The 27,969-nt window shown below is 44.0% G+C and overlaps 1 protein-coding gene and 1 pseudogene across 1 annotated transcript in view; one reads left to right on the forward strand and one right to left on the reverse strand.

The window, feature by feature from the left end:
* PRR12 (proline rich 12) overlaps positions 1 to 27,969 on the forward strand; it is a 514,104-nt gene that overhangs the window by 26,041 nt on the left and 460,094 nt on the right. The gene's annotated exons all lie outside the window — the stretch shown is intronic.
* LOC147701449 (autophagy protein 5 pseudogene) lies at positions 1,952 to 15,512 on the reverse strand (annotated as a pseudogene).

The following is a 27,969-nucleotide window of genomic DNA, read 5'->3' on the forward strand; positions in this document are numbered from 1 at the left end:
TCCGATGCGCCAATGAAGCAGAGGTGTAGCGGCCTCCTTGCCAGTCCAGCGGAGGATCGTTGAGATCGAGAGGGCAGCAGGCGAGGCAGAGTAGGAGGAGACAGGAACAAAGGGAAGGAAACCGAAAGTGAAAGCAATACACCTCCGGCGGGCCAGATGCCAGGCAGCCGCTGTTGTTCAATTACATGTCTGCCACAGTGGGCAGCCGAGTCCCCGGTCGCGCCAGCGGGCAGGCCAGAAAGTTCCAAGTTGCAGAAAAATGGTCCCCAAGGTCCGATTTCGACCGGTAAAGGATCAGTCGCATCAGCGATGATAGTGCTGCAAAAGCCCGTCAAAATGACCAGGATAGGTGAAGGATAGATAAAGGAGGACGGCGCGGGTCTCGGGAGCTCTCTGCTCACGCGACCATCTTGGATGCCCGCGTAGCTCCTCCCCCCGTAATTAATAATCTTGATTCTGATGATCACGTACATATGCAAAGCTTTCGAGATGTCAGATTTTAGAAAACTTTACAGGTGCATAAACCAGTCAAAAGCGTCCATGTTGTGATTGGTCAACACATCTTGCGTAACATGAAAATACAATTTTAACTAATCAAACCTAACCTAACATACATACATATATGGGTGTATACATGTGTAAAACAATTTGCTGTGGAACCTCCAACCCAATGGTAACTACATACACTATCGCTAGTTCTCCATTGTGTGTGTTGGTTTATAATATGTGTATTGAAATACATTTATGAAACTAGTTAGACCAAAATATACAAAACCGGGAAAATACCCAAATGCGGTGGAATTGAATTTCCCTCCCAGACTTGACGGAATGTGTGACCAGGTCTATTTTTTTATTTTGTAAAGTTTGGTAAGAGGGGCTCAGTTATTAGCGATGCAAAAAAAGCTTTTCTCCAGGACTGTTGTTACAACCATCACTACACAGGTGTAATTGTTCCCTCTATAATATATTTCTTTAGTCCAATCTGATGGCTGCAAACAAAATGAAAATGCTCACCACTTGATGATATGAATCACATGGCCTCCACAAATTGAGCTAAGGTAAACATAGGATTTAGCAACCTTATTGTAGAGTAGAAAGGGTTTTAAGCTGGTCTTGTTCAAGAGAATCCACTCGATTTTGTTGGTAGAAGAGTTTTTTTTCCCAACGATAGGACCAACTACCGCAGGAACATCCAAGCAAGGTCAGAAACCACAGGCAACTGACTGCCTGATAATTCCAGAACCGTCCTGCGTTACAAAAGAACACACACGTAGATTACATCATGAGAGATACACTAAATAAACCCCAATACTACACTTATGTTTCTTTTTTTTTTCTTTAGCCCAAGAGAAACGATTTTACTGAAAATTTAGTTTGAAGAGGATGACACTTACATTAACAGTTTGTATAATTCAGATCTACTGCTCTGGGAGAGTCTGCTCAAAGGCAAGTAGTGCCTCTAACCGAGGAACCTATGGCCTGTGGGTAAGAGGATTGCTATCTTACTCAAGTAAACAACTGTTCTTGACCATGCTAACACGCATCCTGTGAACATAGCATTCACAAACCGGAGTGATGACTGTACAGTGATTTCATGTTTTACAAAAATTGATGACCGGTTCCATCAATACCGTTTTCTGAAAATGCAAACCTGTTTCTACTCCCTGTAGCTAAACTGCACCAACAGTTATGCTAAGAAATAGCCTAGTTCATTAGTTGAGATTCCAATCGATTGGTACCTGGGTTTCCCATTGGCTTCTCGGCTGTGAAACTTTTATCCTTGGAAATGTACAGCAGACTTGTTGTAGTTAAGGTTTTGTGACAACAACGCAGAGAATCATTGGCGATGGAGAGTGACACCAGGTCGGCTGTCTTTATTTTGTGTTAGAATGGATTTTCATATCCGGCTTGCAACAGCAATATTTGTTTTCTTCTGGTTGGGTTGCTCCACTTAGAATAACAAAAGTAAATACAAATAAGTCTGGTCATGCCCCTTGATGTAGCAGTCCAAGGTGGGCTGAGGAATTACACTGATGTGGACGAAATTGTCAGGGTAGCTGAGATGTTCACTTAACCAATGCACTGGTGTCTCCTGCATGGGCTGAATGCAATGAATTACAAGATGGTGATACTTCTCACTATCTTCAAAAGGGATTGCAGCAGGTCAGACTTCCTTAATAAGATCGGCAAGTGTGTGTGGTTGTCCATCTGATGCAACTGGTCGAAATAACTTCTGAATGAAAGGCTGCTCACTCATGGTTTGCTGGTATATTCTAAATGAGATATATTGAAATCCGTTCTCTTCTGCTAGGTACTCCATGAGTTTTTGATTTATGGCTCAAAACTGGTCAAATGTATCCTTTTGCAAACCCATCCACAGCTGCTTGTGGTGATTTTTCTGCATCTCTTTGTTGACTTGACTTTTGTGCTTTAAGGCGAATGCTTCCTTAATTTAATACATGAAATGGGCCTCAATGGCTTCCTTGGAAAGGACAGTGGAGAAGGTCTTTTTCAGGAAAATTCTTAAAGTGTACTGTTCCAAGGAGGAGCTGCATTTGAGACATACAGGTCAAACAGCAAGCCTATAGGATAATGCCATTTCAGTGGCGTTCCTTCATATTCTAACCAAATTTCACCAATATCCTCTGGTCTCATTCCTTTCTGGAAATGCTTCTTAACTTTATCAGTACACAACCTGAAGTAGCTAACTCTTAAGAAAAGTAAATAGTAGGGCTCTTCTTTTCCGTTCTGATACCTCATCCTGGTATAATGAGGCAGGCCGGTATTCATCCAAACCAAACATCTCGAAGCACATCTTCGTCATTTGTTATTATTACAAGTAGTGATGCAGCACATATAATGCAATTTCTTTAATCCCTAATATTTATTATTCACAAAGTAAATCAGTAGGTGGGTTGGCGCTCAACAGGCATATACCCCTCAGTCTGGAAAGAGGCTATCATTAAGCCACTACTGAAAAAACCAACTCTGGACCCTCTCCTCCCCGCAAGCTATAGACCCATCGCTTGTCTCCCATTCCCAGCAAAGATTTTCGAAAAGTCCATGAACATCCAACTTTCGAAATTCATTAATGATAACAATTTGCTTGATGACACCCAGTTTGGTTTTAGACAAGGGCATGGGACGGAAACAGCACTCCTGAAAGCCGCAGACGAAATTAGAACAACCATGGACAAGGGAGGGGTGGCTGTCCTGATACTCCTAGATCTCTCCGCTGCATTTGACACGGTCGATCATGTCACTCTGATCGACCGTGTCTCAGCTCTGGGAATAGGAGGCACAGCTAAAGATCTGATTGCCTCATTCCTCGCCAATCGTCCCCAGACTGTCAGGATGGGCAATTTCACCTCCCAGACCTTCTCACTCCCCTGCGGTGTTCCTCAGGGCTCCTCGCTAAGTCCGACGCTTTTTAATATCTATGTATCGGACTTAGCGAGGGTGATAAAATCTTATGGAATTGCCCTTACCACATACGCCGATGACACGCAATTAGTACTATCGGTGCACAATAACGGAGCTAGCGTTGCAGCCAACTTTCAGGAGGGAATGAAGGCGATAAGCTCCTGGATGTCATCAAATTGCCTCAAACTCAACTCCGATAAAACGGAGGTGATGACGTTCGGGAGCTTACAGCCAGCATGGTCCCCGCAGTGGTGGCCACCTGAGTTGGGCTCCCCCCCCCAACCAGTGGTAAAGGTCCGCAACTTAGGAGTCACCTTTGACAATAAGCTGACCTTCCACCATCACGCCAATGCCGTCGTATCATCCGCCTTTTTCACCCTCAAAAAAATCAAGAAACTTCTTCCTTACCTACCTCAGTCAGCCGGCAAAACTCTCATCAGCACCTTAGTCTTTTCAAGAACGGACTACTGCAACTCACTTCTGCTGAATGCCCAGGAAGGGGTTCTCAACAAACTACAGACCGTGCAAAACGCAGCGGCTAGAACCTTACTTTCCATTCCTAAATTTACATCCACCTCCCAGCACATCAAAAAGCTCCATTGGCTCCCAATCAGAAGTCAAATCAAATTTAAGGCTCTGTGTATAGCCTATAAGACCCTGAATAACACAGGACCACGGTTTCTAAAAGAAGCTCTTCGCCCAGTGGAGCAACGCAGGACTCTACGATCCTCTGCAGCCTTCTTGCTGAACGTCCCTCGGACAAGAAAGGCCACCTGGGGAGACAGATGCTTCACTACAGCCACAGCTAAATTGTGGAACTCCCTCCCACTCCATATCAAATCCGCACCCACGCTTCTTAAATTCCGAAAAAACCTCAAAACATGGCTCTTCTCCTCCTCCTAACTCCCCCGTCATACTTTAGTGAACTCTGAGATCACCAGCGCCGAGACACCCGTACGGGTATTTGTGCGCTTTAAAAATTGCAAAAGATAAAATAAATAAATAAATACGTGATTGAGGTGGAAGATTGGTGATCTCCCATGCCACAGACACAAGTAGCCAATTACTTAAAAGAAGAAAGGCAGCATCTATTGAGCTTGCAAACTAGGAATTCCCAATTCTAATTGGGCATGAGTGTCTCACACTTTAGAATAGAAAGGTCTCTTGCACTTAAGAAATTGGGATAAACGCACATCGTGTTTCATCTACTGCTTGTTTCTATTCAGAGACATAAGATTGACTTCTTCAACTTACGGAGTATTTTTATTTTGGAAATTTTATACGGGGGAAGTGTCTCTCGTACTTTCTTAGGAGCTGGGATCGACGAATGACCAAGGCTTCAAATCCACAACAAAGCCCCAAGACAGAATTCTTTGTGTGGTATGAGTTAAACATTTCAGGTTGCGTTTTATTACAGTGAATGAGAAATAATTTCAAATGTATTAGCGGCTGAATTATCACAATCCACTGATTTTTAAAACCATTTGCGTTGGGGAACATTGCTAGAAATGCAGTTATCTAGCCCACTTGCACCCTGCATAGCATTTCGCCTTTTGACAGTCAACTGTCCAGTACTTCATTTTGGGTGAAAACCCAGCCAGTTTGAAAATGCAGTCAATCTAAAAATCTTTTCTTAAAAAGGGATTGTGGTGTGGGCCGAGAAAAACCAGGTGGTCCAATACCATGACCTATAATGGCGATTCTTCAATTACCATAAAAGAAGAATCTTGATTTCTTTAAAGGCAACAGAGGGTAATATTCTGTGTGAACTTTTTATGTATGCTCTCAACATGCAGCCCTTTAAATAACATAAACACATCATAATCAAAACATTCCAGTTTAGCACTTTCAGAAGAGTATATAGCTCCATGTCGCTAAGCACATTCCTCTTTTGGGCTGTGACGAAATCAAAGATGCTCCTTTGGCTTGACTGAAAAGGTTCTTACTGCAAATAATTTGCTGAAGGAAAGAAGAAATCAAGTGATACGAAGTAAATAATCCTTTATCTCTGTAAAGTAAAATAAACGAATTTGGGAGTGGTGGGTGGGATAATGTTAGCCTCTGTTGTCTATAATAAAACCAAGATTCTCTCTCTCTCTATATATTATTTGGAGAATTACCATTTCATTACAAGGTCGGAAGCTACCATTATGACTGTTTAAAGCTTCACAGCATCAGACTGCTCACATGCTTCACCGGTTTCAGATACAATTTCGCAAAGGTGCTAGCACTTGACTAATCTGCTGCCTTTATAATGTCCGCAAGTGTGCCACCTGCCCAAAAACATTCACTAGCCATAGCACTCCTAGAGGAGTAAGCTCCAAATTTTGTCAAATTGATTCCATCCTTGGACATCACTGCTGTTACCCACTGTGACATAGTACCTGTTGATATTGCTTTATAACGTTTCGTGTAGAAAATAAACAATTGATCATCTCCATCAGGTCTAAACTCCAACATTCTTTGCTCATAAAGTCTCATGAAACTCGCTCATACAACTTCTTGGAGTATTTAAAAAGTAGTTAAAAAATGCTATTGCACATGTTTTTGGTCCTTTTTCAAAAGTCAAAGTGAACTCCATCTGGGGAATTAAACCAATTGCGAAAAGAGCCTTAACGTCTGAGACTCTTCTGTAAGAGATTAGACCGAGCGAAGCTGCTAAATTCCACAATATTTGTCTCAAAGAAATATGAGTAATCTAGCCAGGAGACTAAGGGGTAAAAACGAGATTGCCGTTTCATAGTCATACCATACTCTAGTTGGCTGCCTAATTCTTAGTCATTGAGAGGACTAAGGGATCACTGCCAGTAGCAAAATTTACTAAGGAATGTCCTGTTGAGACACCTAATCTGTAACAATTTACAGTTCTGTTGGCTAGATTTGCAAGTTGTTCCACTCTTGCTCCCTCTAAGCTATTGATATAAGAAACAGCAGTGAAATTGTCCAACTGGATCAGCACCACGCTGTTTGCTATAATAGACTTGAAACGAATCAAAGCATTCAGCCCTGCTAACCTCTCCAAACAATTTATGTGTAAGGATTGCTCCTTCCTGGACTTTTTCCCTCCAGTCTATATCTGTTCTATCTTTGATTTCCAGTCCAGGTTAGTTGCATCTGATTCTACAATGAACTCTGGAACATTCCCAACAATTGCTTTGCCATTCATTCCAGCTCTCAAGATTGTTTCGAGCCTCCTGGGACAAGGGAATTACATCTGCAAACCAAATATCCTTCCTCAAATCTTGGGTTTTCAGTCTCTGGAGTGCCCTGTAATGCAACAGATTCTTTGTCCACTTCATGTGCTTCAGCAATTCCTCTTGATCTTGAGACATAAGTAATTATTCGTCTACGTAAATTACTTAGCACACTCCCCTCTCTCTCAAGAAAGCAACTACAGGGCCTAGTACCTTGGTGACAGAGAAAAGGGAAGACAGGAGAACTGGTACAAAATACCTCTCCAACTGAAAAGTTTCTGAGAAGCTACTTCCATGGGAATTGTGAAGGATGCATCCTTCAACTTCTCTTTTTGCTGTAAAATGTCTTGCAAAAGGTCTTCCCTCAATCTTTAAGTGCCTGTATACTAGAAACTTGTTTAGCTCCTTTAAATTTATTACAGTCCGCCAACCTATGTCCTTTTTCTTGACTAAGAAAATGGTACTGCCAAAATCCTTCTTGGTGTTCAATACCTCGCAAATTTCCCCTTTGTGTATCATCTGTGTAACCTCTACATCTATCAGTTTTGTTTGGCCCTGGTCTGAGGATAACTCCCTTGGTTGATGCCTTTGTTAAGGGTTGTCTCAAAACTCTATTTTGAAACCCTTCACAGTTTGCAACACCCATGAATCCTTTGTTATTCCAGACCAGTTTTGGAAGAAAAAATGTAATCTTCCCACTCCCTACCTATTGATTTTGAGGAACCAAGTGTTCGCTATGGACGAGACGGCGAGTGTACTAGATCCTTCAAACTTGCAAGAGGCTTAAGGCAGGGGTGCGTTCTTGCCCCCTTCTTATTTGCTCTTTATACCAACGGTGTACAATCTACTCTGTCAGGTTCCACCCCGGATGTCCCTTATATAAACTCAGCACAAGTGCCAATTTTATTGTATGCGGACGACGCAGTGCCTTTAGCTCGTACGGACAACGCACTGCGCCTCCTAGTTCTGCAGTATACCCAATTCATGAATAATCTAGATCTGAAGGTTAAATATTCAAAATCTTTTATTTTAGTGGCAGGTACTAAACAGCGATATTATTCACAAATCATTACTGAAGGGGGTAAACTGGGAGTTGTTTACTCTTTTAATTATTTAAAGATTATGTTTGAGGCCCAAACTAATTGGCAGAAGATGATTGCTAACAGAGGGTCCCAGATGGAGAAGAACATTGGGGCACTAACAAAATTCATTAATAAAACTGGCCTATAACCTATAGATATGATAAAACTGTGTATCAAGCAAAGACTGTGTCTGCTGCCACTTATGTGATCAAGGGATTGTGCAAAACTGCAGATAATTGAAGATAATTTCTTTAAAAGGGTTCTTATCTTTACCAAACTCATGTGCCAACTATAAGTGCCATATGGAACTGAGAGCACCTTACATTACTGACACCACTGCAGTGGCGCCGATTCTTATGTGGCATTCAGTATGGCGAAAAGAGACCCTTGCCATGTTGAATCCACATTGAAAGCTGTTGTGCTACATCGCCTTTTTTTGGACCCTACTACTTGTTCAATTAAAAAAAAAAAAAAAACTAAAAATGCAATTGCTTTCTAATCGGCAGATAAAAAGGGAGGCTAAAAACATTAATTTGTCGACAGTAAATACATACTTGACTTCTCCTAGCATAATGCAAAAGGATACAAATACCATATATTTAACCTTCGTCACTAATCTACAGCATAGGTACATTCTGGTGAAATTTCGAATTATATACCTTTTTAGGTCTCGCCTAGACGAAAGCAAAAGCGAAAGCTTTTGCTGTCTAGGGCGAGACAACTTATGTAATCACTTTCGGGGGAATGTGGACAGGAGACTGTCACGAGCGCCTCCTGCCGGAGATTCTACCTCGTGAGCGCGCACGTCGCCGTGCCTCATTTTCCCATTCTCAAACAAAGCCACACTCACGCATGCGCACATACACACACTGCATACACACACACGCACCCCCCCTTAAACAGACACACGCTGCATACACACACGCACCCCCCCTTAAACAGACGCACGCACGCACGCACAGACACACTCAAACAGACACACGCGCGTACACCCCCACCCTCAACCCCACTCACCGGGCTCCTCTCCCATTACGCATGGGAAGGCACTGTACTAGAAGGTGCGCTGTCTCAAATCACCGCCGCCTTGTATGGAAATTAAAAGTTGCCTCCCCGTAATCACCGCCGCAGCCCGGGAACTTCGGTAGCCTCACAAATCCCGAGCGCAGCTCCTCTGACGTCAGACGAGGAGCCGCGCTGGGATTGGTGCCGGTGGGGCCGTTGCCTGGCAACTGAAGTGTCGTCAACGCCCTGCGGGAGGGGCTTCTTCGCTCCTCACCCGGGCAGCGCCTGCAAGGATGTAACACATCACCTAATCTTCCCCGTGCTTACAAGAAAATAAATATTTCCTTGTGTAATTTAACTGTTGCTCACCGTTACCTTCGGGTCGAGGTTGCGGTATATAAAACTGCCCCAGAAAAACATAATACGTGATGGTGAACTGCGCTAAGAAAGCGGAGCCTGATGGAGCCTGATGCGGCCATGGAGCCGGGCCTCCCGCTGCTGGGGAGCAGCGGCAGGCTGCTGTTCGCTGCCGGTGAGTCCGGTTTACGGCCCGGGAATAGTGGGGTGCTGCTATGTTTAGACTTAAGGGCGCAACAGGAAGATGTCTGCGGAAGCCCCTTCCCGCGCCTGTGGTGTCACCTTACAGCACTCGTTTAACGACATTTGTTTTCCGGCGTGTCACTGTAGAAAGGGCCGTGCCAAAAAAGAGGGATACAAATATGCCTCAGATCACAAGGTTTTCAATCCTTATTCGGCGGACACATCTGTAAGATTTTTGCGTCTAATTTTTTTCCTTAACTTTAGTCCTCTAATGGCCCAACAAAGTCCATTGCCAGTGCGCTCCGAGTGTCTCTTTGGAGTCAGGTGTACATGTTTTGATTGTGTAGACGTTGCGTACTTCCACAAAAAAAGTGCTTTCCTTCCAGCAGATGTGATCATTTTGGTTATCAGCTGCCTAAGCTTGAATTTTCAGGATCACTCTGACATGGGAATTCTTTTTCAATGTCTCCGATAACGAGATAATGTATGTTGCATTTCTCCGGCAGCACAGATGTAAGGAGGCGGGCAGTCGTTAGCCTGTATGACTTGATGATGCAATTGTCATCTGACCTCCACCAATATTAATCAACAGTTATTTGCTTCCACACAAATGGACATCCATTCCCATGCTATTTGCTTGTAATGCTTCACATTACAATTCAATACTCCAAAGCTGCTGCAGCCTGTTTTACGAGCGGAGCCTCCCCTGTTCATGCTTCAGCCGTGAGTGTCAAAGGCTCTCGATGCTGTGTGCCGAGTCTGTCGACAGCTGGGTCGAGGCAAATAAAACAGATGAAGTGCATGCTGGGAGTCAGCTTGTGGTGACAGCACCCAGTACATCCGTTTCAAAGCCACCAGGGCCTTTTGGAGTTCAAGGGAAGGCCCCAGCCGAAACGAGCGCTTTGTTTAGGGTCTAAGAATTGCTCGTCAGTCTGCCTGTTTGATCTGTTAACTGTTCAATACAGTCGCACCTCCCTTTCAGGGATTTGCACTTTAATTTATGAAGTGGTTAACTGAAAGAATGTTTAAATTAGTTTAGATTCTGCATTCCCCATCCTGAAATGTATAATCTTCTGTTAGTGATATAGTAAGATTGTTAGGGACCCGGGTGCAAACAAGGGAATTTTTAGGTTACCCGCCAAGCCCTCCCCTCCCAGAACACCCCTCCCCCCTCCCGCGGCTCGACGACTACTAAAAAAAAAAGCCTTTGCAATGCAATAGGTCTCGCATTTACGCAAGTTTGTGCTATTGGCATTGTAAATGAAAATGCCTTTTTTTTTAAACATAAAAAAAGGCATTGGCATTTACAATGCCAATAGCTTTTTAGGTTTTGCCTGGCGAAAGCTGCGCTTTCTGCGCAGCTTTTTCGCGCAGGCGAAAACCTGATGAGAATTGTAGTGTGCTTTGGGTCGGCCCTCGTCATTCATTGGCTGGCTCCGTAAATGGAGCCTTGCCATTGGACGAGGGGCCTGTCCGTCAATGCCGGACCAGACACGGGGGCGTTCCCGACATTCTTTGGCTTTTGCCGACGTCACGCGACGTCAGCCGAAAGCCGGGAACGCCCCCGAATCCGGTCCGGCATTGAAGGCACCCGGAAGAAGTCCAGGTGAGTGCTTGCTTTAATTTCCCGCTGTTCCCACCCCCTCTCCTGCTCGCAGCGTCTCCCGTCCCCGTTCCCGCCCCCCTCCCGCTGGTGACCGTGCTTTCCTGTTGTCTCAGCCAGGCCCGCTCCCCGCAGACTCCCCTCCCCCTGGTCTCCGTTGTTCCCACCCCCTCTCCTGCTCGCAGCGTCTCCCGTTCCCGCCCAGGTCGCCATCCGAACAAGAACCGGTCGGCTATGATCGTCGTTGGACATGATCACACAGACTTCCTGGTGCCACTTCACCTGCACCACAATTTATAACGCCGTTCCGGTCTGTAATGTGTAAATTCTTCACCTCTTAAATGGAAATGTAAAACTACCGAAAATGCAACATAAAAATATAAGTACAAAAAAAATCAGCGTTCTGGTAAACATTACACAAGCAGCCATAGGCGACTGCTGCTGCGGACGCTGTTTCAGCTGCTCCAGCGCCTCCTCCCGGGGCCCGCCCACTTTTCGCAGAACTGGCATTTCCAGCTCTTGCTCTGTTGCTCAGCCGAGGCCAGCTACAGAAACAACACAACCCCGAGCCCCCGCGGACCTGACAGCGCTCCGTCCTCAGCTGCAGACATGGTGAAAGTGTCCTTCAACTCGGCTCTCGGCCAGAAAGACCCGCCAAAGGAGGAGAACAGCGAGGTGCTCATCATCCCCGAGCCCAAGGTGAGCCCCCGGGAGGCAGGGAGACGGAGGCAGCTGGCGGGAGGGGCAGCCTGCACTGTCCCCGGATTACAAGTGTGGGGGCAGGGAGGGTGTTTGAGGCCCTCAGCTATTTTTGGTTAATCCCAGAACAAGGACACATCTACAAAATGGCTGTTTTCGTTTTACCATGGCAGAGACCTGCAACGCGCATTTCCGTCTAATTAAATCTCTGCGCGTCTTCGCAGGAATGTACCTGGCCTCATATTCCTGAGAATGGTGTGTGGGGTGTGCTGCAGGGAGTCGCAGGGCTCTGATGGGGTGTGCTGCGGGGGGGGGGGGAGGTCGCGGGGCTCTGATGGGGTGTGCTGCGGGGGGGGGTCGCGGGGCTCTGATGGGGTGTGCTGCGGGGGGGGGTCGCAGGGCTCTGATGGGGTGTGCTGTGGGGGTGGCAGGGCTCTGATGGGGTGTCTGGGGGGTGCTTTGAAGGTTACATTTCTGTTCCATCGCTCTGTCTGTTCCTTTGTTCTCGGGTCCGGGCTCCGTCTCATCGTCCCTGCGGCGCCTCGGCTCGGCCCCTGTCGCGCCCTGTGCTCTGCTGCATGGCAGGCGCTGCTCCCCGGGCCCCCACCCTTCCCTCCCTCTCCGGCGGCCATGCTGCCTCGGCTTGGGCCAGCGGGGCCACCGTACAAGGCCAGGCTCCCTCCCTCCCCCGCTCCCCTCCCCCCCGTGGAGCCCTATGGAAGAGCCTGTGCTGCAGGATCCACGCCATGGCCGAGGCCCGGAGCCCCCTCTAGACGCCCCCCGGCGGGGCTGAGGCGGTCCTGCCATCCCCCTGGGGGCGCCCCAGCCTCCGGCCCCCCCCGAGGTGAGCAGGGAGGGGGGAGGAGGCCAGCTCATCCCTGGGCCCGCCCCTGCACTCCAGCGTCCCTTTAACTGCCCCTCCGTGTCCCCAACACCCCCCGCCCCCTGGATCCCGCCAGTGTCTGCCCGCATCTACCCCAGTATCGGCTCCCTCCAGTCTCTTCCATCTGCTACCCAAAGTTCCCTCTAACTGCGCCTTCTCTTGCATCCGTACCTGCCCCAGCCCCCGCTCTGGCCTTGACCCCTCCAGTGCCTGCCCTCATCAACCCCAACCTCGGTCTCTCCACTCTCTGTCCCATTTGTTCCTCTAGCTGCGCCTTCTCTTGCATCTGTACCTGCCCCAGCCCTCCATTGACCCTGCCGAGGCCAACCCTCATCCACTCCATGAAGCGTCATTTCTTTACATTCTCTGTCCCTCCTGCCCCATATCTGTTCCTCCAACCGCCCTTCTCTTGCCTCTCCATCTGCCCTTACACGCACCATCAATCTGAGGTATATACGCCCCTGTCCTGCTGCCCTCTGACTCCCGAATACTTCCTTTATCTGCCCCTTTTCTGATCCTTTCTCGTCCCTCCACTGGTATATTTTAGTCTCTGACATACTTGCTCCTGCCTGGTTTACTCTCCAGCTGGCCCATCTCCTTTCCTTAATCCCCTTTTCTGCCTCTCAGCCCCTCCATCTCCTTGATCACGACTTAAAAACTACAAAAAAACACGTGGGGGTCACAGGGCTCTGATGGGGTGGCAGGGCTATGATGGGGTGTTGGGGTATGATGTGGGGGTCACAGGTCTCTGATGGGGTGTCTGGGGGGTTGCAGGGCTCTGATGGGGTGTGTGGGGGGGGGTGGCGGGGCTCTGATGGGTTGTTGGGGTATGCTCTGTGTGGTCGCAGGGCTCTGATGGGGTGTCTGGGGGGTGCTTTGAAGGTTACATTTCTGTTCCATCGCCCTGCATGCGAATATGATGTTACGTTAAATGCACTTGAATCGCACAATCCCAACCTTTCAGGATCCGCGTGCCCTGTCCGGCTCGCCCATTCACTGGCGTGAATGCGGTTGTGTGTAGAAATGTGTCCCTCATGAGAGGCGGGCAGGCTGGGAGCAGACTGGTATGTGCATTGCTTGGTGGTGGGTTATAGTCAGGGAACAAATCCTAAAAAAATAAGTGGGGATGCAGAGTGCGGATGCAGAGTGCGGATGCAGAGTGCGGATGCAGAGTGCGGATGCAGAGTGCGGATGCAGAGTGCGGATGCAGAGTGCGGATGCAGAGTGCGGATGCAGAGTGCGGATGCAGAGTGCGGATGCAGAGTGGAGCTTCAGAGTGGAGCTTCAGAGTGGAGCTTCAGAGTGCAGAGTGTCAAAAGCAATGCCAATAGCTCTAACTTTAACAAAGGCAAAACCATTGCATTGTAAATGCTTGTTTTGTAGGTGGCTCTATGTGTGGGTGGCTCTGTCTGTGCAAGGGTGGCTCTGTGTAGGTGGCTCTGTGTGTGTGGGTGGCTCTGTCTGTGTGTGTGTGTGTGGCTCTGTGTGTGTGTGCAAATGCAATCGGTCTCACATTTGTGAGAGATTAAGCTATTGGCATTGTAAATGACAATGCCATTTATTTATCTGTTTTCAAAACCAACACATAAATACAACATTTTTCATTTACAATGCCAATAGCTCTAACTTTTTCAAAGGCGAGACCGTTGCATTGTAAATGCTTGTTAATGCTGGGTTTTCCCCGTAATGTTTATGTTGCTTCAGACCTCCCATTTTGTCCAAGTGATCAGCAATCTGCTCAGAATGACATACACTTTTTGTTTTTCTGTAAATTTTATTGTGATGAAAGGAAGTGATTTATTAACCCCATTATGCGTAAAATGAAGGTCAGATCGTGTTGTGTAGCCCTTTATTACCTCCAATTACTACCTGACCCTTTTGTTTGTTGTTCTCTGGCGTCCTTTTTGCTATCTGCATTAAAAAAGAGACGAACAATTTGCTAAAATTATATACCGAAAATGAGCTAATTTTATTGTATTGTGTAAATAATTATGAATTTGTATTTTTATATTACTATTTTTATATATTTTAACCACATTGTAATGTTGTGAAACACTGCAAATGTTTCTTTTTTCTGTAGTATACTTTTTATGCCTACATTGTGTTGGCGAAATAAAGTTATTCTGACTGACTAGATTTGAGGCTTATCTTGATTTCCAGCTCTTTGAGATCTACCCCTGCTGCCACGAGTGCAAGGGGTTCGTCGTTTTTGCAGGAAGAAGCCAATTTTGGACAGGAAGTTCCTTCCATAGGCCTGCTGGTTTTGGTAATAAAACTGGGACCTTTGCGTCCCAGGGCTAACAGCCAGTCCTGTCTTGTCAGCCCTAGCAAAATCTCTAGTATTAAACATGCAACAAATGTTAGATTGTGCCTTACTAAAGGCAGTTAAGATAGAAACGTACTTGCCCAACTTTTTGACAAAACTCTCGCCAAAAAGTCGACCATTCAGGTCACCTGGAGTTTCCTTATTGGCAAGAGCACCCAATGTAGGATTAATTTCATGAGGATGGCTCTTAGCCCAGCAATGGCGTTTCCCAGGAGGCATGAGGAATCCTCAGCCATGTCCAGGATTCTGGTCTGAGTACCCAGGGTGTCGCAACAATCTATCCTAGAACTGCTTAAGGCCTTTCCTGGGGTTTTTTCCCAGTCTTTAGAGAACATTCAACAGCTCTGGGTCCAGATTTAGAGTATTCCTGCTTTGTTATCCAGGAATGGTCTAGGGCACTCAGCCCTAATCAAGGTACATGTTGCTTTATCAAGAGACTTTTGTATCCAAACTTAATAAAAGAGGTCACACGGTCTGTAGACCAGCAGTCTGAACACCTTGGGTGCCTAATGAGAGTAGGATTAAACATATCTGCACTCGATGGATCTTTAATAGACTTCGATGTTGAAGGTTGCTACAAATCCTTATCCAGAAAATACGTTTTCAGAGTCTCCTGTGGATTAAAAACATATTTTTCCACCTTATCTAAATCCTTGTCTTCGAAAATGTCATCTGTATCTGTACTGCAGTAGCATTTATCAGCTTTTGTTCCACGATGGTCACTCATTCCACTTGTGCTGTGAGGGACGCCAAACTCCATTGCGCCAAAATGTTCACTCTTGCTCTTTGTGCTGCTATGGACACCATGGTCTGTTGTAACACTCAAGCTACCTTGTCTCTGTCCTTTATCAACTCTGCATTCCTCCCTTATCAGGTGTTTACATTTTTCTAGAGACTCTCTCTTTAATGATCATAGGAGACTTCTCCTTCTAAAGAGAGAAAAAGTCCTCATCAGAATGGGGGTGCAGGAGGGTCTCTTTTTCTTTTAACAAAAACGACTTCCACAGCCTCCTTAAGGGACGATCTAAGCTCCCTGTCAAAGTATTTCTTAAAGATGTCCTCGCTGGGTACAGAGGCAGGGGGACCCTGCGATGGTTTTCTTTTTTTAATATGAAAAAAACTCTAATATTCACCAGCCTCTCTGTTGCGCTTCGTTTCCAAACAGCAACACTAACTCAAACTGTGTTCATATAGTAACACTCTCCGCGTGCCGAACAAGTTAGGCAGAAAGTGCGTCAAGCCCAAGAAAATATGACCGCCAAAATGTTGAGTCCGCTTTCCAATTGTATTGAGGACTCAGCGTCATGTCAGGAGGTCCAGAACATGCATCGGCCATCGCTTCTCTCAGATGCACCCTCTCAAGCTCTGAGAGGAGCAGAATAGTGTGTCTTGAAGCTTGCCTAGATGGCAGGTTTCTCTCCCCGCCCTCCATCAAAAAAGCGGTATGAGCCTAGGGGAAATTCACGTGAGGTGCCCTCCGAGCCTGTAGTAGGTCCATCAAGTAAGCCTGAATAGCCGCAAAAGAGGCCAGGATGGAGGTGACTGAAAGAATACCTACCTTGGCAAAGAAAAAGATAGTAATCAGAGCACCGATAAGGCGGAGACAACATTTAAGAAGAAAAGAAGAAAAACCTCAACCATAAATTGGAGGGGTGAACTAGAAAAAACATGCGTAACTACAATTAAGTAAGTAATGTTTGATAAAGCACAAACATAATAAAAGCACAAAGTAAAGTCATAGCAAACTCAAGTAACGTCATAGCATTTATCTTGTTGAGGAGTAGCATATAAAAAAGGAATATGCTTAGTGACATGGTGCTATATAGTATTTTATAAGTTCTCAACTTGAATGTTTTGTTTATGACGTGTTTTATGTTCTTTAAAAAGCTGCATGTTGGGGGCAGCAATGAAAGATTTATGCATAATGTTAGCCTCTGGTCTTGTAATAAAATCCCACCTCACTCTTCCTGGACCCTGTCACTCTTTTGGGAGATGTTCTTGGCCAGCTGGACCAGAACCTGCATCAGTAGCAGACCCATCTCCTCAGCATGTGGGCTACATCTGGTGTAGCCGTTGGAGGGCTTAGCCAGCACGTAAACGTCTCCTACCCATGTGGTACCAATATCGCTCGCTCAGTAAATACGCCAGAAATTATGTGAGATCGAAAATACTCAGTGACCTATGAAAGAAATCCCTGCCTGAACTTGGGAGAAGAAACGCCGCTAAATATACAATCACCCTGAAAGAACGCTGCACGATTCAGCAAATGATCACTGGTCCGAGTGGCGATAAGGTGTGGCTGTTGGAGCGTAGAGAAAGATGCTAAGATGCTGCAGCACAGGTTTATAAACATTTTGGTGCCCAGCCCCATAATTCACCTGACTGTGACTTCAGATATACTAATTTTGAGTGCTCCAGTGCTGACCATTTTTTTAATGCTTTGTTTCCATTTTGGTTTGACCTCCCATTGCAGTCTGCCATGCTTTTGTCACTATTCTCCTAAAATAGAAGTTGCAGCAGAAAACTTCGAGAACTAAACATCTCTAACAATATGCTATTGACTATTTGATGTGACATTCTATCTCCCAGGAACTGCTTCCACTGCAGTGCATGGGTCTGTTCTACATCTTGCAGCTGAGTCATCACACCTTAGTAACATTCTAAACACAAACAATTCTTTTTTATAGGTTTGAGTGTCATAGTGCAGCCATCAAACAGACATTTTGATTACAAATTACTTAGTTCTCAAGTATTACAGATTTATGGTGCAAGGATACTCTATGCCTGATTCCGGCTGGTTGTACCACATCAAAATCTGTCATTTACAAGTTCTTCCCCCAGAATAGGGAATAACCACAGTGGTTTAGGAATGTGGGGAATGTCTGCATTGTTCTAGGAGTCCGTATCCGTGTGGTTTTCCCCCTGATTCCGCGGACCAATCGGCCTACATTTAACTCCTGCTTGAAGCCAAGAGGCCAAGCCACTGCCTGCGGCTGTTGTGTTCAAGTGTGTTTTCTCCTACCCAATACTGCTGCTTGGAAGGAAAGGAACAGGGTGTTGAGTGATTTTGGAGAAAACCTGGACTTGGCTGCAGGAGTTGGGTGGGGGTCGGCCTATGCCCCTGCCTTCGACCTGTGTCCCCTATGTATCCAGATTTGGAATAACTGAGTCTGTAGTGTGCAGACATTAGATTACTGAGTTCAGAATTTGCAGGATGTGAATTCCAAGCCCTGAGACACCAGGCCACCTATAACGGTGAGTGGCAGAATCTCATCCGGAATTACAACTCCAGGTGGAATATTGTCAGTTCCTATAAGTGCCTTTCAGGTGACTTTGGGTCTGACCGTCAATCTTTGACTTTTTTTCACCAGTCTTTATCGTCATTGGCTTGAGACGTTGTCACATTGAGGCTTAGCCCACAGGAGTATTTCCTTCTCGCTGTATGCTGTTGTCTGTTTCGGCCTCCAATTCAGTACTTGCATTGAACTGCATGAGGGACTACCTTATAGCCATAGAGAGAGAGAGAGAGAGAGAGAGAGAGAGAGAGAGAGAGAGAAAGAAAGAAAGAAAGAAAGTAAATAATGTTTATTTAGACCATATTCTTTAAAACCAAACACAAACTTGGATCCTCATAATAATAACGCAGTTAAAACATTTCATTTCACTGCACACAAAATCCTGCATGGGAGGGGCCCCTCCATCTTGATTAATATGGCACGGCCTTATAAGCCCACAAGGGCTCTTCGCTCTGACCAAAAACACCTGCTTCAATCAGCCAGAGTTAAAAGAGCTCGTTCGGGTGGCCGGCGTTTCTCGGTGCAAGTGGCGGCACTGTGGAACTCCCTGCCCCTTAAGATACGCTCAGAGCCTAACATCCTGCACTTTAGGAAACTCCTCAAGACCTATCTGTTTCCAGTGTAGTGGCTGAGTTGAGTCTTTTTCCTTCGCTGTGTCCAGCGCCGGGATGCCCCTGGGTAACTGAGCGCGTTATAAATTTCACAATAATAATAATTTCATTTTAACACCATTTACAAAAGCATAAATCCATAAAATTCTGAGTGTTGGGAGAACATTCTAAGAAGTTTTAAAAACAGCATCCCTCTTTTAGTTTCTCCTTTACAAAGCCCTGTGTCGCTTTCAAAAACTTCCCCAAAGCAATTGTAATATCAAGAGATGACTTATCCATAAAAAGACAAGCAGCTTGAGCACGTGAATTCACCTTATATTTTAAAAATATTGGGCATAAAAATACTTTCCATATTGGTAAAATCAATGTGCAACTAAGCAATATGTGCAAAATATAATTTCTTACTCCTAGGTCACATTTACAAATCCCATCCGTTTGAATCAATGCTGCTTTTATTTTTCCCTTCCGACTTCCACAGGTTAATGCCCACACGAACACGTAGGATTTCGTGTCTTAACCATTTATTGGGCAAAAAATCTAGATAAGGAAACCGATCCTCCCTTTCCCAGGCGCTCCTTACCCAGTTAACCGATTTTTTTTCACCTTCAGATAATCAAGATCTTCTGATTTGGAGTATTGAAGCCCTTGATCCCTAAGCATTTTTTTTGTAAAGACTATGTCCAGGTAAGACTGAGAAAGGCTCAAATTTAGGTGCGCCGCTACAGTCTGGAGGGTTTTCCTTACCTCCTGTGCCCAACTAAGGTTACTGGTTTGGATTTCCTCTCTGCACCATATTGAGACCTTTAGCGCTCCACCTGCTTCCTGGCATTTCCAGAATCTTAATAGGGACATAAAAGATCTCTGGCCAATGCATACTTTGAACAAAAACGAGTCAGGGCCCTAGACAGTCAGGCTGAAGGGTCACTATCCTCGGTATTTGTACAAAGTAAGGACCTATATAGGTTTGAGGGGGTTCTGGACGCCATTTCCCCAGTGCTTGCCAGAAAGCTCTTCCTCCAATGGAGATACGGTACGCTGCCCTTTCGATCTTTTACTAGCTCCTGGTCATCACCACCTTCCACCAAGCAGTGTCCGGCCTGTGATGCCACGGAGGAAACTGATTTACATGTGGCCCTTTTCTGCCCAGTTTATAGGGTCGCAAGGAAATACTGGCTTTTGCCACTGATAAGAAACATGGGCTGCAGGGAATATGCCCCAATGTATAGGATTTTAAAATCTGATGTCTCAGGCCCAACTGTGTTTGCTCTGGCTAAATTTTTTACTAATGTCTGGCACACCCGCAATCGCATTTTAAAGACCCGGGTTTCCCCCTAATTTTAAGACTACAGTTTTAAGGTACTTTTAGTAATACTCATTCCAATGTTTTATATTGTAAATGCACTGATTTATTATGTTGTATATGTGTATTGTTTATCTTTTATGGCCAAATGGCCGAAATAAAGATTGGAAATGAATGAATGAATAGGGACATATGGGAGTTTACATTCCATGCTATCAGCCCTACCTCCATTCTGATTGCTTGAATCATGGAACTATTGGGTAATGGCCATAGTGGGCTCTTGCTGGCTTCCTTCCACGTGTTTTGGTCTGTGTTTCTGCTTCCCACCTGCCCTGATTAATGCTTTTCTCCCGCTCCTCCCCTTTTCTCCCTTCGTGCTTTTTGTTTCTCCTACCTGCTAGGAAATATCGCCCTATTTCCAGTATACTTCTTGTTCCTTCCTCACCAGCATCCTCTCTTGCTCATGGTGTACAAATGGTGATACACTTGGATCCATCACCATAAGCCAACCCACCCCACCCTTTAAATACAACCGAAATTATGGTAGACAAAAAATACTATTTGATCTTCAAATGAATGCAGTCTGAAATATCATTTATTTTTTTACATTTTTTTTTTTAACCCTTGTACGTAGAAATTAAAGGTGATCCTTGCTGTTCTCTTTCTGTTTCGAAATTCAAAATTGGGCCAGGTGGCAAATGGGCCTACATTTGTAATCCTTTCTTCCTTCCTTTCTATGTCACAGAAATTAAGGAACGGCTAAAATGAAGGCATCCTTGCATTCTGACATGTCTTCCCTCTGCAATGCACAGGCGTTGAGAAATTAAATTCCGTGATTTGAATGACTTTTAGGCTGATCTTTTCAATGTGTTCTGTAGCTATCAGTACTAAACAGCAAAATGTGTACTTTGCTAATATTGATTACACTTCTGAAAATAGTTTTGTTATTGCTTTCTTCCCATATTTTATACTCCTATTGTATTGTAATTGCATTTATATAGCGATTACTACCCCTCACGAGCCGTTGAAGTGTTTTTTTGGCGAGTAGCATATTCTTATATCTTCAAATACATATTGCACTTCTTAATTAGTCCCAAAATGCAATTCAGTACCCACAAACTTTCCTTTACTGTATAGGGGATCCACATATCCCTTGGAAAAGATGGAAGGAGGAATTTTAGACTATCTAATTGCCACTGGGGAGTCCCTAAATGACTGTTGAAAGAAATGTATATGGTTGTTTTCATTACCTTGGTTATGAAGATCAGCAAATTGTTAGGAATCTTCCCAAAGAAACTCCCTTGGTAGGAGAGAGTGAGTTGAACAATATCATGACGCTATAGTCAGGCTTAAGCAATGTTTTAAACCTCACATGGATTACACTTGGAAAAATATCATTTTAGATTTAGTGTTAGCAAAGAAATTTTACATTTACAAAAATGTGTATCCTATACTTATAGGAGCGTTCAAACAGCCCTCTTTATTCAGTGGAATGTTGTTGCGCCACACATTGAGGCATGGGTAGTCGCGAACATTTTACAAGGGCCCAAAAAGTTTAGTCTGTGGTGTGACTGAGGGCCGCACTGATGCCAGCAGTTTGGCGGTCCAGGCGAGGGGGTAAAATGGATGTAGAGGAAGCGGATCATTGACATCTAGTGGCTGAACTGCACAATGTGAAACATGAAAATCTGGGCTCTATCTTGGCTTCGCTACTTGACCAAATTGTGAGATCCTAGGCAATCTTATTTAGTTCACTTTCCCTCCTTTTTTCTTCATTATAACATATAAAAGGTCTTAGAAATACATGACTTTAGGGTGTACATTGTACAAAAACTTCTGTTTCATTAACAAACTATGATGTTGTTCATGTATAATAGCAAACTAGCCCACCTAAAGGCTGTGCATAACAACTGACTTGCCTCTTAGTTCACTATTCGTGTTATTGTCAGGGGTGGGAGAATCATGAATATTTCAAAATTTATGTTTGAAATCTATTACTAAAAAAAAAACCAAAAAAAAACTCCCAATGCACTTTTAAGAAATCTCCTAAATTCACTCATATGGTGTACTAAGGTGAAACTTTTCATCATGTTAATAAAATTAACTTTTTGAATTTTGAAGAGGCTATCATATTTTTACACGCTTGCTGCAAGATGTCTTTAAAAATGAAGGGGTTCCTAAAGTTAAGCTTTGCTGAGCACCCTAGTTACTTCCTTTTTTTATCTTCAATTAACCAATAAATAGATGTGTACCTGTTTAAGGTATTTTTCATGTTAAGGCCAAGATGAGTAAACCGCGCACAGTGCTGCTGCTCCCAGGGGGCCGATTGTAAAGGTCAGGACTATGAGGATCACTGCACTAAAGCATGGGTAAATAGTTCAGTCCTCTTCAGCCTTCGCAGTAAGTAATGGCAATCTGCTCTTTCACAAAAGGCACTTGCGCACACACAACGTAGTTCCCTTCACAGCAGGAACGGCTATAGCAGGGACTAATGTCGGAATGTATATTTTTTCAGAACAAATTTGTTTTTCATTTTAGGCATTTGTTTGTATATTGTTGAAGGCACAGTAGCTACCCCAGCAATAAATTAACAAAAACAAGCATTGACAATGGCAAAAGTTAGACAGCCAGATCTGTTGGCTTTGCCAGCGCTTCTTATACTAGAATTCAGACATCAAGTTAGCCTTTTTTTTGACATCCTGGTGGTTTCTGGCACACACTTGTAATTTTAATTCCTGAGTAGATGAAATGATTAGGGTTCATTTAATGGGAAATACGAATTCAGGAACATCTATAGGAAATGGTAGAGAAGTGTGGCTCGCTGGTTAGAGGAGGCATACCCTGAAGCAGAGGTCAGACCCGGGACCAGGGTTCAATTCCCGACGCGGCAGGGTCTTGAGCCCAATTGTCCACGGACTCGATAATTCTCGCTTCGGTGCCCACTCTAATCACGGGTTCACACTCTGCAACTCTGGGCATTAAGCTTGCTTAATCTCCACACCGGCCCCCCCACCCCCGCGGCGGGATGCCTGGCTTTCACCTTGGGGATGCCCAGTACAGGTTATCTCACAGGGATAAGCCAGGACGGGTTCCCAGTGCAAGCGCCGAGATGCCCTAGGGTAAGTCGAGCGCTATATAAGAACACACACACATACATACATAGACACCGCCTTGGATAAAGTTATGATTTCAGTGAAAGTAGCTGAATAGTCTGTTTCTTGTGTGTGAGAGGTTAGTGAGGGCAAAACTGATAAAATACCAAATTGTACTTCTAGTGTACCTTTCAAATCCTTTGTACAAGAATTGGACAAAGAAGTAAATCAAAAATGGGAGAACAAACCTCATATTATCGCTGTGGTCGTTCTTTCCATGTTGCATAATTTAAGGAACTTCCATCAGCTGCAGAAGTGTACAAACACGGGGGAGGAGGGTGGGGAACAAAGGTCATTTTGCAAATGCTTATAAAAAAAATAAAAGGGCAATAAACCATGGGTAGCCCAACGCCATCAAGGTGCTGATTCTGATGAAGAATGTCATAAATTTAAAAATAGAATATTGGTGGTTGATTGTGCAACTGATAATGATAAATGCCATTTTATAATGTACCATTCAGGCACTAGTGCATAATTTGTATCATTGCGCATTATAATTCGCCCTATATACTAACCGAGGGCGATTTTTGAAGGGACCTTCAGTGATATTCTTAGGGAATTACAATGTTGTAATGTTAGATCAGCCTCATATGAAGGTAATTTGAAACAGATGTGACCGTTAAGGGCAGGTCTGCATGGATTAAAATTTACTTTGCTTGTGAAAGTATGCATGTGCTTGATAGGAGAGAGCAGCATAAATTAAAGTTTATTCTTAATTCGTATTCTTCTGAGCCAGTCACAATAGTGGATCATAAGTAATAGTTGGATATTATGATTGTTGATTCATTCTATGAAGTATTTAATGATAGCTACGGAACTTGCGAGGCTTCAAGCATAGGATTATATTTAGACAATTCAACTCCAGTGAAGCCGAAACAGAATTCCCAATGCATACAAGTGGTATTTTGAAGATACAGTGCCCAGGAAATTGAATCAACAGACTGGATTTTAACCTTCGTTCTCACTAAAAAAATAATAGCAATTTGAGACTGCGTGTAAACCTGAGGGCCATGCTGAATAGAACAGTAGCATTAGGATTGGATTGATAGTCATCCCATTCTGAACCTTAATGAAAATTTCTAAATGTTAGAAGGGGCCACTGTGTTCTCTACTAGAGTTACAATCAAACTTCAAGGCAGAAGTCTGTTTTTGCTTATCTGTGAATTTTATGTTACTTTGTGACTACAAATGCAAAGCTCCCAAAGATTATAATACCTTTGGCACACCATATGAAAAGAACAGACTGTTCCCAAAGAAGCTCTAGTTTATATCTTCAAGAATGCTCCACAGCTGGCTATGGAAATGGTGTGCTTTGCAGGATTACACACACATATTATAGTACATTTACTGTCAGTTTTGCAGAATAATGGAACTTCTTAGAGAATTGTTATACAAGTTCCATGAATATATGTGTGATGGACTACAACAGGATGTATTCAATGTGGTTTAAATAAGCCATCATCTTGGCCCCAACTTTGAAACCTTTCAAGTATGATTCTATGTACATAACATAACATGTGTATTTGTAAAGCGCACGTTCACCCAGCGGTTTCTTGGCGCTGAATAACAGATGTTTATTGTTACCCAACTCAATGGTACTCATTTTATCGACCTCAGATGGATGAAAGGCTGAGTGGACCCGCCGGGATTTGAACCTGTGACCATGAGGTCGAACACAGGCCCCTGCAGTGGACGCATTAGTCCACTGAGCCACCAGACCCGGCTGTTGATGGCACTTCACGTGTAGTGAAAGCAGTCTTAGATTATGAATGGAATGTTGGGTTTGTTTCAAGGGCTCCCACCAGCACAGAAAGTATATATGTTGTGATTGAAAAAGAACTCTTAGCTTGTGTATGGGTACTGAACCACTTTGGACATGACATTTGGGGCAGCAGATTCTTACTGAAAACAGACCATAAGCCTCTTATTGATATTTTGTCTCCAGGCGGTGGTCTGACTTCTGTTGCTCATTTTGCACTTCTCATTTCCATTCTACAAAAGTAGAGCTTTGTGATGGTATTTGTTTCAGGAAAAACAACTTTACAGCTGTCTGTCACGTCTCCTTGCTTCCACAGGATTATCCAGCGCTACTGATGAAGAAGAATTGTAGTCATAAACTCGTTAATGAGCTCATAGGCCACTGCAATTGGGGATTGTAGGAATAAGAATGGGAAGCAGCTAATGGAAGAGATAAAACCAAAAATGAAAATAAACCATAAAGAAAGAAAGTGGAACAATGTTTATGAGAAGGTTGATCTATAACTATAAACACACATTAAGGTGCACCAAGTAGCATCTATAAACAAAATCAAAAGTCCAGAAGAAATGGGTTTCCTATTCATGTACCAATCTTCTTTTTATTTTGTACGTCGTTTCAAAATGTCTGATATATGTGACACTCAAACAGCCAATGTGTTTCGTCAAACATTAAGCAGTCTGGTAAGAGTCTAACCTATTCTGATTCGGCGCTATCGATTCCAGTTCCCAGGGGTTTCCAGGATGGCGGTGGAGGAATAGGTTGGGTAGGGCAGATCAGTATTATTCATTTCATTTTTTTTTTTTACTTGTATGATTGTCTTGTTTATTTGCTCATGCGAGCCATGTTGGCTTTGTTGGAAACTTATCTGCAAAACTGATAAAATATGTATTTTGTTTTAAGTGTAACATATGTTCATCAAGTTCTAAAAACGTCAACCTTGTTCACACCAGTGAAGGGGCTACAGTTTCCTCGGCAGAAGCTTGCATTTGTTATTGATTGTCCTTATGAAATCATGCCTTGCTGTATCATATTTACTCTAGTCCTCATAGATTATCACTCAAAGTAGCCTGAGTTCATGTTTGTTGACAGTGTTGCAGTTTTTTTAATTTCTGTTTTCAGCCTTCAGTATATGAAGTTTCTCCCAAACCTCTCTCATGATTTCATATGGCAACAGATGACCAGGATTATTTTTACAAAAATGTGGTATCGGACACATAACTACTGTCTTGTATTAACGTTGATGCAAAGGGCAGAATGAAGGGTCCTTCTGGTACTTGAAAGACTCTAGCAAACAAGTTTAATCCCAAAGGAAAGTCGTAGATAAACCTCCTCAGAGTGATTCTGGATTTAACAAATCAATCATAACGCAGTTGCATGGTAAATCTGTTCTTCCTTGCTCATGGTAGACTTAACAAATGAGGCTGTGTAGTTTTAAAGTACGTTTTTCTGAGGACTGCCAATTCCTAATTATTGTGGTGAGAGCAAATTACAGAATGTATGGCAAACGAAAGAAGGTGAATGCAGTATAATGAAAGAAACAATGTGAAGATTTTCCACATCATAGTAGGAGATGTGAAAATAATTTGAGACATTTTGACAAAGGGACGTCCATTTTTTATTGTGTCTTGCCCCCTTCAAAGTCCTGATCGTGGGCAAGGGCAGTGTTGTGACTACGGATGTCAGATGTTGCGTTTTGAAGCACATAGCCCGAATGTTTGTTCTTTTAGATGAAAACATTACACCAACTTTTTTGATGATTATATCTTTGAGACTCCTGGTACGTTCCTCCTCACAGAAGGACTGAAGCGACTACACCAAAAGTAGACTTTTGTATATATGATGACTGCAACAAAAGCGGTCCTGATCTGATAGCAGAGCAGTTTCTAGTTAGGATATAGAGGACACTGTGGCAAGCGGGGAAAAAAGCTCGTCCAGACTTGTGGAACCCACTTAGAAATGACTCACTTTTTGCATTGCCTTTGTTATTTCCGATATACCATATGTATTCTTAATTTCTCACTGTAGTATTACTTCCTTGTTCAACTTTGGAACGAGTTGTGCTAATTATTTCACTTTTACTCTACCATTTCCTGCCCCCCCTTGTTATTTGTGGAATCTTCTGGCACTCCTCTCTATTGCATGCTCTAAAGCCTTCCAGCTTTGAAATGTTTCCAGCTGAACAGAGTTGTACATCTTTTGGAGCTGGCATGTTGATGACTAATGTGCCTGTGTTGCCTAACTTAGTGTGAAGCAAGTTTGTCCTTATGCTGCTGTCCTTTATCTATGATAATAAAGCATATTGGCAGGGCCACTGACATTATGCGATGGAGAGGACCAAATTATGCATCAGAGTTGACTAAATGCAGCAAGAAAATGCAAGTTATTTGCTGTAATGAAGCACATTTTGTGATATTACTTAATTATTCTGCCATGTTTACACATGTTAACACTATCTTGCTAGGTTTTAACCTTATTAGTACCAGTTTAACACCCAAATAAAGCAATAAGCTACTGCAGGTGTATTTCTATTTTAGTAACATTTGTTCTGTTTGAGCGAGAATTCTTTTTTTGTTAAAAGGTGCAAATTCCGTATCAGGTAATTATGTATCAAATCCGGCAACTCCATTATGTGAATAATGCAGCGGGTAAAGAATCTCATCATTCCAGTGGCACTGCATCTAGACCTTACTTTAATGGTCAACACAAGCAATCAGCAGCACAGTGAAGCACAGCCTGTTGGAAGGACACATGCTTTTTAGGTCTCAACCTAGGCAGCGCTTGCACTGTCTCTTCGAGGCATGCTGTACTCCGGATATGGGCATAAAGCTCTGCCCACTTTCAACCCATCTTTTTAATTGGCTCCTGTTCCTGTCCTTTGTAAATGGTGGCTTTTCATAGTCCCTCCTTAGTACCGCCTTGTCTCTTCTTGTAAACTCCCATTAGTACACCCCCTGTAACAAGTGTTGTTACTCCCTAGGTTTTAATTACAGCCTCAGGCCGCTATTTTCTTAACCCTTTCGCTGCGGCGGCTATTCCGCCGCAGCGCTAACTGGGCGGGGCGGCCGCATGCTGGTGACAGAACCGCTCCATCACCAGCCG

The sequence above is a fragment of the Lissotriton vulgaris genome, chromosome 7 (assembly GCF_964263255.1).
Source record: "Lissotriton vulgaris chromosome 7, aLisVul1.2, whole genome shotgun sequence".
Taxonomy (NCBI): Eukaryota; Metazoa; Chordata; class Amphibia; order Caudata; family Salamandridae; genus Lissotriton; species Lissotriton vulgaris.